The sequence below is a fragment of the Dasypus novemcinctus genome, chromosome 10 (genome assembly GCF_030445035.2).
Source record: "Dasypus novemcinctus isolate mDasNov1 chromosome 10, mDasNov1.1.hap2, whole genome shotgun sequence".
Classification (NCBI taxonomy): domain Eukaryota; kingdom Metazoa; phylum Chordata; class Mammalia; order Cingulata; family Dasypodidae; genus Dasypus; species Dasypus novemcinctus.
The window spans coordinates 69,193,761-69,209,312 of record NC_080682.1 but is presented as its reverse complement, the minus strand read 5'-3'; positions in this window follow the sequence as shown (position 1 = coordinate 69,209,312).

Here is a 15,552-nt window from a genome sequence, read left to right as displayed (position 1 = left end):
ATTAATTCTTACACACACTTATCATAATTAAAAAACTTCTTTTACATTTTGTTTTTATATAATTTTGTTATTATTTTATTTTCAGATGTTATGTATGTTGGAATTTTGCTGAACTCTAATCATTTTTTCCAGAAAAATTACAATGTATCCAAAACTTTTCTTCAATTATAGGAGATTTGTAACCTTGACTTTAATAGATTTCTTTCCATATAAACCATAATAAAATTGAAATAAAAAAAAAAACTTTAAAAAAAACCACCTATATGCTGTCATTGTATATGAAATGTAAAGACTAATGTGCTGCAAGAAGAAATAAAATCTAATATGTGGTTTGGCATTCCTTTGAACTTATATCAATGTAATAGCAGTAGCAATAAATTATGGAAAAGGATATGTGGGGTTTTGAAGTTGCTGGTTTTTTTAGTTTTTTGGTTTTTTCTTTTAGATTGTTTCCCTCCTGATTCAATTTTCACATTGATGTAATTAAATCCTTAATCCGGTTACATTAATAGAAAACTTTATCATAAAGTAAGGCATTGATGTTTGGTAAAATATTTGCAGGTGGTTAGAATTCTAATTACATTTGGTTGATTACCCAAAGCTTCTGAACTAGGCACTTGGGAAAGGGTCTTTATAGATTTGGAAGCCCTAATATTAATATTATAGCTTTTTCTTTTATAGTTTTCTGCATAATTAGAGGTGCTGAGACTATTTTGGATTAAGATCTGAAAATGATAAGTCAATTATACATTGCAAGCTAGTGTTGAACATTTACGGCATAGTGTTCATGCTCTCCTCACTTCGGAAGTACTTAAGAGAGTATTATAAAAGTCAATGGCATAAAAATTGATAATGTAGAATGCAAAACAGATTATCAAAAGTAGATCATAAGAAAATATGCCAAGTCAGGTTATATGTTGCTGAGTTGCATACCAGGTGGGATATCTCCAGAGGAAAAATTCAGTTTGGAATTTAGTGACTAGTGTTGGCTGTTCTAAATTATTATTTTGCTTTTAGATTTTTAATATCTCTTGCAAGTGTTTCCTTAAAAGTATCAGAGCAGCAGACTTTTTAATCTTGGTTTTTTGAATGCCTCCTCATTGTTAGGCACCATCTGGTTTGGTTCTTTGTATGACATAATAATTAATCATTTGTCCTCTAGTTAGAAATTACACCCCAGTCTGGAAGACTAAATGATTTGCTCACATCCACAGTATAGAAGAAGTAGAACAGAGATTTGAGCAAATGCTGATTCCAAAGCCCAGGCTCACTTTGCTAAGTCATAAAGGCAACTATACTTGTTTCAAAGTTTCTATTCAGACTTTACATTGAAATAATTCATTTTAAAATGGGAATGAATAAACATGTTAACAACAAATACATATTATTGCTAAAGGGATGCCCTATCATGGTAGGACAATTACAATTCTATTATTGTTTGATATTGACATTTACCAAAAACAAATTTCTCTGTTGCCATCCAAACAAAGTCCAAGAGTGATTTTTCACCCTGAAATTTTATTTTGTATTTTAATTCTTATTTTTAAAACTATCATTAATATTTCATTTTCTTATTAATTGTATACGGCTATTTTATTGGCTTCGTTTTTTAAGAAGTTTTTGGTCAGAGAAGGGCTACAACTAAGGCAGGGGAGGATCATTGGTGTGAGGTGACAGTGATGGGGCATACATGGGAGGAAGCTCACCTGGGCATACATATAAGGCATTTAAATATATTCGGATGTCCATTGGACATTCTCATGGTGAGTGGAGATTCACACAATAACCAAAGGATATCAAATTCCCGTTCTGGAGACCTCTGCCATATTCTTTAATGGAACACCAAGAATCCCCCAAGTAAAGGGGCAATGACTAGTGAAGGAGGATGATTCACTGATGGACCTTTGATATTGATGACTGTGCTTATGAACTTTTACTCTTGAAATGGAAATTTAGCCTAGTATTACCGGGTGCCTAAAAGTTGCCTTTCCCTCTGGTGTGGGACATGACCCCAGTGGATGAGCCTCCCTGGCACCAACGGATTACTACCAAGCACCAAAAAGACCTTGACCAAAAGGAGGGAAAGATAAAGACAAATGGGTTTGTATGGCTAAGAGACTTCAAAATGAGTAGGGAAGTCATCCCAGAGGTAGCCCTTATGCACGTCTCAGCAGGATCTCATTGACAGTCAAAGTAGATACTACCCCAAATAGTGGGGCTCCTGAGGGCGCTGGAGACCTCCAGACTATAATCAGGGCATATAGTTCAGGAGTTTGGAGCCTTGCCAGGGGGTCCTACTTTGGAATTTATGACAGGTTGACAGAGTTAGACTCAGTTGTGGTTTCCCTGCACACGACTCTTTTGTTCTTCTATTTGAACCTATAATTACTACTAAAGTTGATAGGTGTACATCTAAGAGACTGACATCTTTGGGTTGGTCATGTGCCAGCTGGGCCCCAAATCTCAATGGAGTTGTAACACCCACACTCCAGTTCATTGGTCTCATCCAAGACAACTAAAAAGGAGGTGATGATGGAGAACGACCATCTCAAGGAAATGAGAGAGTCTAAAACTTCAAGAAAAAGAGCCCCATCCATCAGCTCTAATGGATTACAGCCCCCTCTCAATTAGAGTTGGAGTGGACATCACCATTCCAGAATCCTCAGGATTGGGGAATGAACTATGGACTAAAGTAGACTTCCTGGTATTCTACTATAGACTTGTTGTAATTCTAGGAATGGAAGAAACTACATCCTTGATGTGGAGGCAATGGCCACTGGAGGTTCTGAGGGCAGGGAGGGGAAAAACAGGTTCAATGTGTGGTTTAATTTCAGAATTGGAAATGTCCTGAATGACATTGCAATGACAGATACAGGCCATTGTATATATTGCCATAACCTACAGAATTGGATAGGAGAAGAGTATAAACTACAATGTAAACATTAATCCATGCTTAGTGGCAATGATCCAAAATGTTTTCTTCAATTGCAACAAATGTACCACACTAATGAAAGAAGTTGTTAATGTGGAAAAGTGTGGGAGGGGTAGGGAGTGGGGCATATGGGAATCCCCTAAATTTTTTATGTAACATTTATGTAATCTAAGTATCTTTTAAAAAATTAAAAAGAACAAATAAATTTTAAAAAAAAAGATCACTGTGGGAGTGGATGTAGGTCAAGTGGTTGAGCACCTTCTTCCCACATATGAGGTCTTGGGTTCGATCTCTGATACCTCTTACAAACAAATAAACAAACAAAAACAAGTCTCATTATTGGGGAGAGGATTTGCCTCAGTTGTTGAGTGCCTGCTTCCCTTGTACAAAATCCTGGGTTCAATCCCTGGTACCTCCTGAAAGAAAAGAAAAAGATCAGTAATCCCAGAGCAAACCTTTATCAGAAATACATGAATATCCAAATAGAAAACAAAACCTCCTTAATGACTGTCCTTTGTCCTTCAGATTAAGATGGGAGCTAAATTCATAGTTTATTTAGAAAAAGCAAGGTAGAGAAATAAAGTCCTAAAGCAAAGAAAGACATGATAATACCAACACCAAATAATCCCAATCATGCTAAATAAATGGAGAAAATAATGTCTGAACCACAGACAGTATCAAATTGGGAAAATTTGAAGACAGTATTGTAAGACAACAGTACATCAAAACTGATAAGACAGCCTAGAGGGCGGCAGGTACTCTACACTGTAGCGGGGGTTTTAGGGCTGAGTAGAAAATAAAGCCCGCCCTAAAAGTGATGCATGATGCAAGTTGGACTGCATTGTTAAAGGAGAACCACAGCGATTTTACTGCCTTTTTTTTTTTTTCTTTTTTAAAAAGATTTATTTATTTATTTAATTCCCCCCCTCCCTGTTGTCTGTTCTTGGTGTCTATTTGCTGCGTCTTGTTTCTTTGTCCGCTTCTGTTGTCGTCTTGTCGTCAGCGGCACGGGAAGTGTGGGCGGCGCCATTCCTGGGCAGGCTGCTCTTTCTTTTCACGCTGGGCGGCTTTCCTCACGGGAACACTCCTTGCGTGTGGGGCTCCCCCACGCGGGGGACACCCTTGCGTGGCAGGGCACTCCTTGCGCGCATCAGCGCTACGCATGGCCAGCTCCACACGGGTCAAGGAGGCCCGGGGTTTGAACCGCGGACCTCCCATATGGTAGACGGACGCCCTAACCACTGGGCCAAAGTCCGTTTCCCCTTACTGCCTTTTTAATCACTAGTTTCAACTTGCTTATCTTGCCAAGGGTCTCAGTTGGAAACAACAAAACAAAATCTCATGTCAAACCAGCAAAGTATGAGATAGAATTTATTAGCTCTCATTATTGATAAGCGTAAGTCTAGCTACCTTTAGCCACGGTCCAAGGAATGTTCCCAGGATTCAGTCTGTCGCTTCATCTTTTTTTTTTAACAAATAAATTTTATTGTTGCCAATTAATAAAGGGTAAATCCATCCAAAGAGTATAATCATTGGTATTGGATGTCATCATATATTTGTGTATTCATCACACCAATTATTCCCAGAGCAGTTTCATTATTCCAATAATCAACAACAACAACAAAAAACACTTATCACCTCTCAATCTCTCTGTCTCACCTGCTATACAAACCTGCTATTCTTTTTCCTCCTCTTTAGTAATTTGTATTTATATTTTGTAAAAACTGTCTTATATATGCAGTATCCCCCATATTCGTGTTTTACATGAGGTTTTACAATCTTATACAGTACCATGTTACAGTCTTTAGCTTTCCTTCTAGTGATATACATGACCTTAGACTTTCCCTTTCAACCACTGCAGACCCATACAATAGCATTACGAGTTATAAAACCATGATATGCTTTCACTATTTCTATTCATTTCCAGAGATTTAAAAGCAACCCTTTTACTAATTCTGAGATTAACCCTCAGCTTTCTATTCTCTACCCTCCTTCTATTTTCTTGTGACCTATATTCTAACTATTAACTCCATGAGTTTACACAATATATTTAGTTCATAATGGGACAATCATACAGTATTTGACCTTTTGTGTCTGGCTTGTTTCAGTCAACATAATGTCCTCCAGGTTCATCCATGTTGTCATATGTTTCACGACTTCATTTCTCCTTTTGGCTGCATAATATTCCATCCTGTGTACATATCATAATTTGTTTATCCATTCACCAGTTGATGGACACCTGGGTTACTTCCAACTTTCGGCAATTGGGAATAACATTGCTTTGAACGTTGGTGTTCAGATGTCTGTTCGTGCCACTGCTCTCATTTCTTCTTGGTATACCCCAAGTAATGGTATTGCTGGTCTGTTGGGAAGTCTATATTCAACTTCCTTAGTAACTATCAAATAGTTCTCCCCAATGGCTGTACCATTCTACATTCCCAGCAACAGTAAATAAGCATTCCTATCTCTCCATATCCTCTCCAACATGTACAGTTTTCTGACTTTTAAAAAGCAGCCAGTCTAATAGGTGTGAAATGACATTCATTGCAATTTTGATTTGCATTTCCCTAATCACTAGTGATGTTGAACATTTTTTCATGTGTTTCTTCACCATTTGTATATCTTCTTCACACAATTGTCTTTTCAAGTCTTTTGCCCAGTTTTTAATCTGGTAGTTTGTCTTTTTATTACTATTATATTTTTAAATTTATTTCTTTCCCGTCCCTCCCCCCCCGCCATCCCGCAGTTGTCTACTTTCTGTGTCCATTCACTGTGTGTTCTTTTGTGTCCACTTGTATTTTTGTCAGCAGCACCCGGAATCTGGCTCTCGTTTTGTTGCATCATCTTACTGCATCAGCTCTGTGTGTGTGCGGTGCCATTTCTTGGACAGGCTGCACTTTTTTTGTGCTGCAGAGTTCTCCTTATGGGGCACACTCCTTGTGTGGGGGACTCCCCTATGCAGGGGACACCCCTGCATGGCACGGCACTCCTTGTGCACATCAACACTACGTGTGGGGCCAGCTCATCACACCGGCCAGGAGGCCCTGGGTTTGAACCTTGGACCTCCCATGTGGTAGGCGGATGCCCTATATGTTGGGCCAAATCCACTTTCCTGTCTTTTTATTATTGCCTTATATGATCTCTATATATATCAAGTATATTAAACCCTTATCAGATATGTGATTGCCAAATATTTTCTCCTATTGAGTTGGCTGCCTTTTCACCTTTTGACAAAGTCCTTTTAAATAAAAATGTGTTTAATTTTGAAGAGTCCCCAATTATCTATTTTTTTCTTTTTTTGCTTATACTTTGGGTTTAAGGTTTAAGAAACTCCTGCCTACTATAAGATCTTAAAGATGTTAGCCTACATTTTCTTCTAGGAGTTTTATGATTGTTCCTTTTATTTTTAGGTCATTGATGCATTTTGAGTTAATTTTTGTATAAGGTGTGAGGTAGGGGTCTTATTTCTTTCTTTTGGATAAGAATATCCAGTTCCAGTTCTCCTAGCACCATTTGTTGAATAGACTGTTCTGACCCAGCTGGGACAGCTTGACCACCTTGTCAAAAATCACTTGCTGTAGATGTGAGGGTTTATTTCTGAGCTGTTCATTTGGTTCTATTAGTCAATGTGTCTGCCTTTATGCCAATACCATGCTGATTTTACCACAATAGCTAAATAATATTCTTTAAAGTCTGGAAGTGTGAGTCCTCTAGCTTTGGTCTTTTTAAAGATATTTTTGACTATTCAGGGAAGCTTCCCCTTCCAAATAAATGTGATCATTGGTTTTTCCATTTCTGCAAAAAGACTGTTGGGTTTTTATTTGGATTGCATTGAATCTGTAAGTCAGTTTGGGTAGAACTGACATCTTTTTTTAAACTGGGCCGTTTTTCCTTTTATTGTTTTTTTTTTTAATTAAAAATTGCTTTTTCTCTCTTCAATTTTTAAAAAATGTTACATTAAAAAAATGGACCGCACTCCTCCCACATCAACAACCTCTTTCATCATCCTGGGACATTCATTGCATTTGGTGAATACATTTTGGAGAACTGTTGCACCACATAGATAATGGTTTACATTATAGTTTACACTCTCCCCCAGTCCACCCAGTGGACCATGGAAGAACATGCAATGTCCAGCATTTGTCCCTGCAGTACTACCCAGGACAACTCCAAGTTCTGAAAATGCCCCCACATCATATCTCTTCTTCCCTCTCCTTACCCTCAGCAGCTACTGTGGTCACTTTCTCCACATCAATGCTACAGTTTCTTCCATTATTACTCACAATAGTTCCATAGTAGAATATCAGTAAGTCCACTCTAATACATAGTCTATTCCTCCATCCTGTGGACCCTGGGATGGTTATGTTCACTCCACCTCTATATCGAGAGGGGGTTTAGATTCCACATGGATGATGGATGCAATTCTCCTGCTTGCAGTTGTAGGCACTCTTAGCTCCATGGTGTGGTGGTTGACCTTCTTCACCTCTCTGTTAGGTGGCCGTGGTAAGTCCAATAATCCAGAGAGTAGGAGTTGCAAGTCTGCTGAGGCTCAGGGCCTGACTGTTACATGGTCAGTCCAGAGATCCAGGTCTCCTGAGTATACACCAACCCTGGTGTCATGCCAGCCACAGGTCCAATAAAAGTGACAGAAGAGGTATGTGTATCTTAATGTTATTCAGTATTCCAATCCATAAACACAGAATGTCCTTCCATTTATTTAAGTCTTCTTCAGTTTCTTTTAGCAATGTTCTTTAGTTTTCTGACATGTCCTTTATGTCCTTGGTTAAGCTTATTCTAAGCAATTCTAGTTGATTGTTTTAGTTGCTATTATATATTTCTGATTTCCTCCTCCGATTGTGCATCATTAGTGTATATAAATGTTATTGATTTTTGCATGTTAATTTTGTGTTCTCTCATTTTGCTGAGCTCATTTATTAGTTCTAGTAGCTTTGCTGTGAATTTTTCATGGGATTCTGGAAATAGGATCCTATATCATCAGTGAATAGTGAAAGTTTTACTCCTTCCTTTCCTATTTGAGTGTCTTTTATATATTTATCTAGACTAATTGCTCTAACTAGAACCTCTAGAACAATATTGAATAGCAATGGTGACAGCGGGCATCCTTATCTTGTCCCTGATCTCAACTGGAAAGCTTTCAGTCTTTCACCATTGAATATTGTGCTAGATGTAGGTATTTCATATATGCACTTTACAATATTAAGAAAGCTTTCTTCTATTCTTATCTTTTGAAGTGTTTTTACCAAGAAAGGGGGCTGTACTTTGTCAACTGCCTTTTCTGCATCAATGGAGAGGATCATGTGATTTTTCTTCTTCAATCTATCAATGCCGTTTATCACACTAACTGATTTTCTTACGTCGAGCCACCTTTGCATAACTTGGATAAAATCCACTTGATCGTGGTGTATAATTCTTTGAATGTGCTTCTTTTGGATTCTGTTTGCCAGTATTTTGTTGAGTATTTATCTATCTGTATTCCTTAGAGATAATGGTCTGTAATTTTCCTTTTTGTTTCTTTCTTTGTTTTTTTTTTTTTGGTAGTATCTTTATCTTGTTTTGGTATCAGGGTGATGTTGACTCCATAGAATGAGTTTCGTAGTCTTCATTCCTGTTCAGCAAGATTGGTATTAGATCATGCTTGAGTGATTGGTAAAATTCACCTTTGAAAGCCAATCTGGTCCCAGGCTTTTCATCTTTGGGAGATTTTCATTGACAGTTTCAATCTCTTTACTTGTGATTGGGTTGTTGAGGTCTTCATTTCTTCTAGGGACAGTGTAGGTGGTTTGTGTGTTTCTAAGAATCTTTCCATCTCTTCTACATTGTCTAGTTTCTGGTATATGGTTGTTCACAGTATCCTCTTATGAATTATTTTATTTCTGTGGGGACAGTGGTAATGGTCCCCCTCTCATTTCTGATCTTATTTTTTATGTGTCATCTCTCTTTTTTCTTTGTCAGTCTAGACTAAGGTATTTTTAAATGTAAGCTCAATACTTACATTACAGGAAGAAAGAGCTAAAATTGAAAATATAACAGCATACCTGGAGGAACTAGAAAATGAACAGCAAACTAATCTCAAACCAAGCTGAAAGAAATAAATAATACATATCAGAGCAGAAATAAATGAAATTTAGTTTAAAAAACAATAGAGAGAATCAATACCAAAAGCTGGATCTTTAAGAAGATCAACAAAATCTAGCTTCATCTTTTAAGTCTTTCCTCTTTATTAGCTTCATTTATAGTCATTTGCATGGAGGCAAAATGGCTTATGGAAGATAATGACCAAGACTGTTTTTCTTTCTCTTGACTGAGCCAGCCTTACTCCTTATATGTCCCTACCTGCTCCCTTCCCCATTCTGACTACCCTGAAACTAATCTTGCATCTGTGGGACTAAAGAGAAAAACAACTCAGACTGCTGGGGTTGGGGGGGGGGCACTTCAGACACTAACTCATCAAAACTTGCCCCAGACCTTTTCTTTCCCTTTCCCTCTCACCCTGGTGCCTGAGAAGTTCCTGAGTAGTTTATTACTTCCCTCTTCTTCTCTCTCAACCCTTATAGACTCCATGTGGCCTAAATACTTCAAAAACATTCTGAACCAAATGGTCATTATCACAAACTCAGTAAATATCTCACTCCTCCCAGTGATCAACCCTCCTTACCATCATCCATGTTTTTCTTCCAATCCATTCCCAACCCTTAAAAAGCTTAATGTCCCTTGTTTCAATGGAGATGAATTCTACTCTCTCTCCCCTGCTATAGCAACCTTTGAATAAAGTCATCCTTGCAGGTTTGTTTTTTGTTTTGTCTTGTATTGTTTTGTTTTGTTGTTAACATACAGAACACTCATAATTTTGCAACTCCAATGGAAAGATGTTTCAACCTAATTTTGAAGTACATGGAGTTGGGCAGCCATAAGACCAAAGAAGACACCAGGTAAATAGTTAGACATGAGTTTTATTGGGACTTAAGAACAGAAGAGCTTCTTCAACAGCATCTGGTTGAAGAATGAAATTAATGCTCTGCAAAGAAATGAGAAAAGGAGGAGGAATATAAAGTGTCTTAGGACAAAGACTTTCCATAGGGTATGAGAACAGTTCCTGCAGAGTTATATGAGGCACACAAATGGGGTGTTTCATGATGTTACTGCAGGAAGGGTGTGTACAGTCTTAAGGGAATTAAAGTTTACTTTAGGGAAGCTGTTATTTTTTAACCAGTGTGTGTGTACTTCAGGTTGTGTTTCATTTAAGGGAGGGTATCCCAGTCCCTGGGCTCCCACAAAAGAGAATTTCTCATTCTTCCCAAGCATCCCTGCATACGTTCTGGGATTCATCCTGATTGTTCTGATTAGAGTTCCAGTATCCATTTTAAATACATCACCAAAGTCAAATGTGTGGAATACTCTGACCAGAATTATGTCATGAAATCATAGGAGGGAAGTAGATTTCCTACGAAAAAATAAGGTGCTCTATCCAAGTAGGGGCACAGTGGTGGACCTGGCAAAACAAACAAAGCATTGGATGTCTATTATAATGTCTGCTCCTTACTCTCCATAATTTTTAAATAACATTTTATAGGTGGTTTAACTTAATCTTCAATTTATCTTCCCTTGTGAGAAATGATTATAGGCAAAAGTAGACAGGACAGGAAAATAAAGTCACATGTTAAATATATGGTTTGTGTACAGGAGAAAGGATATAACTTAGATTTTCTAGGACAGCTAGATAAACATTGAAATGTTAAACATTCCCAGAACAAGTATCCCAGTATATTTTTTTGATAACTTTCTCACCCTACCATTTGTTCTCATTTGGATTTTCTCATTAACTTCCTCTTTTCTTTCCCAGAAAGCTGGTTCTAGGTACTTAACAAAAACGACCTTCATTAAACCTGAACCTGGCAAACATCAAGGCAAAAACTACACGAAGCAATCAGAAAACGTGAGTTAGTTTCCATGTCTGACACTAACTGGTAGTGTGTCCTTTGACAAAATAGACTCTCCAGCTTCAGATTTTTAATTTTTAAAACAATGAAATTAGTAAAATAATGTCTTTGCCTTCCTTACCCAATAATTTTTAAAAAGGGTGTTTTCTTCATTTTTCCAAACTTTTACTAACCCTCTCTTCCAAAATTTTCATTTTTAAGTGTCCAATTGCTTTCAGTTTTATTCATGCATACATTTCCTGGTATTTTTCACTTCTGTCTCTGTATTAAAGAGGAATTCTGCCTAATATTTTGTTGTAAATACTTTCGCAATTTATAGCAATTGCTTGCTTGTAGATGACCTGTGTGTGTTTGTGGTATTAATGTTTGGAGATTACAATTAACAATGTGTTCTTAGTTATTTTATTTTTTAAACTATTAGAAGAAATTCCTATTAATCGTTCAGTCTTTTATTTTCCCCAAACCCAGTGTCTTGTGCTGAAAAAGTGGCTAGTGTTATATATTTACACAAATGGGTTTAGATTTGCTGGGGGAAAAGTAGAATGCTTTGGTGCATTTTAGGGACAAATATTTTTTAATGTCTCCCAATAACAGTATCTCTTTTGTATTACTTGTATAATAATCTATCTTGTATGAATTATGTTTTGCTAGTGCTATGCAAAATATGCACCTAATCTTAAATAATAAGGTTAAATTCCGCATAACTGAAAATTCCTGTGCCAATGAAGTCTTTGACGCCTATCTTCAAAAAAAAAAGATAAAAATATTCAACTGATGATCTTTCTTCCTAATTGCTTCTTCTTTAGATAACATCAACCATGTATTACAAAACACAAGTATATAATATCTAAGAGATAGCAATAAACAGAATGTTAAACTTATGTCCTAGAATTTAATAAATAATAATAAAATATTTTATCAATATCAATTCATTTCAAGTGATAATTTAATTATAAGGTTGATTGCATATTTAAATTGAAAAAGCAAAGTATAGTATAGTTAATGTTGCTTGGAATAATGGGATGTGCATTTGTATTTCTGTAGCTAAAAATTTGTTAGTGTTCCCAGAAGCAAAGTTTGGAGGCAGAAATGTAGGGCTATTGAAAATAGCAAATGTTATTCATTTTGGGGCAAATCCTGCTTTTAAAAATTGTTTAATATGAAATGTAATATCTAGAGTATGACACTAATATGAACAAATATTCAATGCAAACGAGAGAACACTCATTCTATGTAGCCCATTTTCTCTGTTTAATATTCCTTCTGTAAACAGGATTGGACAAGCAATATCATTTCTCAAGTACAGTATCTGTTGACAGACCTGCATAAAGTTGTATATTTGAAAAGTAACAGTACTGACATTTATATATTTTTAAAAATCTATAAATTTTGAATTAGATTTGCTATCTCAGAGGAACAACAAAAATATTCATCCTCTGAGACTTTCTCTTTATTACTCTTTTTATGACTGTATACTTGTGTGTATACATGCATATATGCATATTTATAAGTAATTTTTGGAGAAATAAAGTTTTTATTATAGAGTTATAACAATTGATTGCAGAAAATTTTGAAAACATAAAAAAATGAAGTGAGAAAACTATTGCATATAATTCCTATAACTCCAAACCGATGACCAGGAATGTGTTTGGCTAGTTTATCCTCATCTTTTTCTATGCATGCTTTTAAATACTTATAATAATACTGTGAACATAATTTTGGACAATTACATTTTTTACTTAAACCTAGGGTATAAGCCTACCCTTTATTGCCACAAATTCTTAATAAAGAATTTTAACTAATCTTTTAATTTTATAAGAAAAAGAAGTTTATAATATTTTTTAAAAAGAAATCTAGGGAATAGAAAATTAAAGATATAAACTCATCATACCACTTTCCCCTCCCTACTCAGTCTGCCTCATTCCCAGGCTCAGATATAACCACTCTAACCAATTTCTTGCATAGCCCTTCCCCAAATTGTATTCATTTCCAAGGAAACAACCTACATAACACACCCAACCATATCATGTGTATTAGTTTTACCAAACATTTAGTGGCTTAAAATAATGAAAATTTATTATCTTAAAGTTCTGTAGTTTAGAAATCTGATACAAGTCTTCCTGAGCTACATTCAAGGTGTCACTGCTTTCCTTTCTAGGGTATCTAGGGAAAAATTCATTTCCTTGCCTTTTCCAGCACCTGGAAACTTCCCATATTCCTTGGCTCATGATTTGTTTCATTCATTTTCAAAGACAGCAGTGTTCCATTATTCTACCCTGTTGCTGTCATCATGTCTTTTTCTCTGACCTCCTCTTTTACTCCTTCTACTGTAAGGACTCTTGTGATTACATTGGCCCTACCCAGATAACACAGGAAAATGTCCCTATTTTAATGTCAGTTGATTAGCAAACTTAATGCCATCTGCAATCTTAATTCCCTTTTGCTATGTAACCTAAAATATTCACAAATTTGAGGAATTAGGACATATATAACTTTGGTGGGAGATGAGTATTATTCTATGTTCCATACCATGAATATTCCTTGGAATCTTCCTACATCACTTAAACATCATTTTTCTGTTTCCTCCTCTTCTCTTCTTCCTCCCTCCTCCTCCTTCTTCATCTTTTTTCTTTTTCATCTTTTTCCTTTCCTCTTCCTCTGCTTTACTCTCTCTCTCTTTGGCTACATCTTAGTATTAAATTTATGTCTGAGTCATAAATTATTTGAAGGGTCTGATTTTTTTCCAAGGGTTGGATTTTGATGGACAGATGTGATGTTTAAATTTTTTATCTTAAAAATTATGCTGTAATGACTATCATGGTACTCATAAATTTGCTATCTTGATTGAGTATACCTGCTGGAAACGTTCCCAGGAGTAAAACTGCTGTCAATGGGCATATACAATTTAAGTTTTAACAGGTATTGCACAATTGTTCTCCAAATAATTGCACCTATATACACATCAACCAAACTGCTTTTCTTCAGCTCCATCAAAATTAAGCAATAACAGCATTTGTTGTTTGACAAAGTATAGTTAACTTGCATTTAATTGAAGAAAATTAAATAGGTGTTCATAAGGTGGTTATAATTTGCCATTTTTTTCTGTGAAATGAGTTTATTTTCTTTGCCCAAGATATAAAATAAATGTTTACGTATTTGTTACAATAGAAACTGCTCTCATGTCTTACAATTTTTCTGTTTCCTATATTCTCTTTCAAATTTTTAGTTCTTTTGGCCATATTTACATATATCTACATAGTAGATGTTAATCAAACTTTTCTTATGATTTTCATCAATTTTAACTAACTTTAAAGAAAGTACTTCTGTTCAAAAGTTGCTTTTTTTTTGTTGTATGTCTAAGTTTCATTTTCATTGTATTTAATGCATATTACTTCCGCTGTAATCAGCATCAGTTTATGTGAAGGAGGTATTCAGATTTACATGTTTGTGGACATGGTTAAAGAGGTTTGTTTTAGTTTGCTAAGCTGCCAGAAGAAGGGGTAATATATGTTTCTCCCTCTCTGTCTGAAATTCATTCTCTAATAAAGGACTCCAGTGAGAGGATTAAGACCCACCTTGAATGAGGTAGGTCACATCTTAAGATCCTACTCACCAGAAAGTTCTACTTACAATGAGTCCACATGGATCAACTTTAAGAATATACTTTTCTGGGGTACATTTAGTTTCAAACCACCACACAGGAAGCAGACATCTTTCACTAAATAATCTAGATTCTCCCACAATGTTTTGAAATTACTCCTTTTTGTGTACTAAATTCCCATGTTTGGAGTTTGTATGTTTTCTCCATTACATTTCATTTAGCTCTCTGACTTTTATTATCCTCATATAAAATTGATTAATACATTTATAAAAGTAAATTTTTATCATGCCCAGTAGTTATTAGCCTGGCTATTTTTAGATGTTTGTTTTAGAGTTATTTTAAAATAATTAAAAATATTCTTTCAGATGCATTGCTAGTTGATGCTTTGTAATAATCCCCTAGATCCAGGAAGGCTTATCCCTGGGAGTTATTTCCCATGCCAGGGGGAAGGTAGTGTGTTTAAATGCTGAGTTTGGCTTAGAGAGAGGCAACATTTGAACAACAAGGAGGTTTTCAGAAGGTAACTCTTAGTATATAATAGTACGCTAAGTTTCAATTTCACAAGACAGGTTCATAAGTACAATCATCAATATTAAGAGCCTAGAGTCTGTCTTTTAAGAGTCTGTCTTCCTTCAGCAGGCACTACCCTTGCACTTGGGAGATTCTTCCTATCCTATTAGAGAATGTAGTAGAACTCCCCAGAATGAGAATTCTTTTGGTTGTTGTGTGGATCTCCACCCACCAAGACAATGCCCTATGAACACTTGAATATATTCATATGACTTAGAGGCATGCCCTAGGTGAACCTCTTCCCATACCTCTCTCCATCACTGACACCTTGCACCAGTGATCCTTCCCTGCCATTGTTGTGGTCCTTTTATAGATTTATTATTATTCTAGCAATGGAAGAACTCTTATAATTGACAGAAAGGCAGTGACCACCAGAGGATTCTGAGTAATAGGAGAGGGATGAATACTTATAATATGGGAGCATTTTCTGGACATTGGATTTGTTCTGCATGACATTGCAGTCATGGATACAGGCCATTGCATATTTTGTC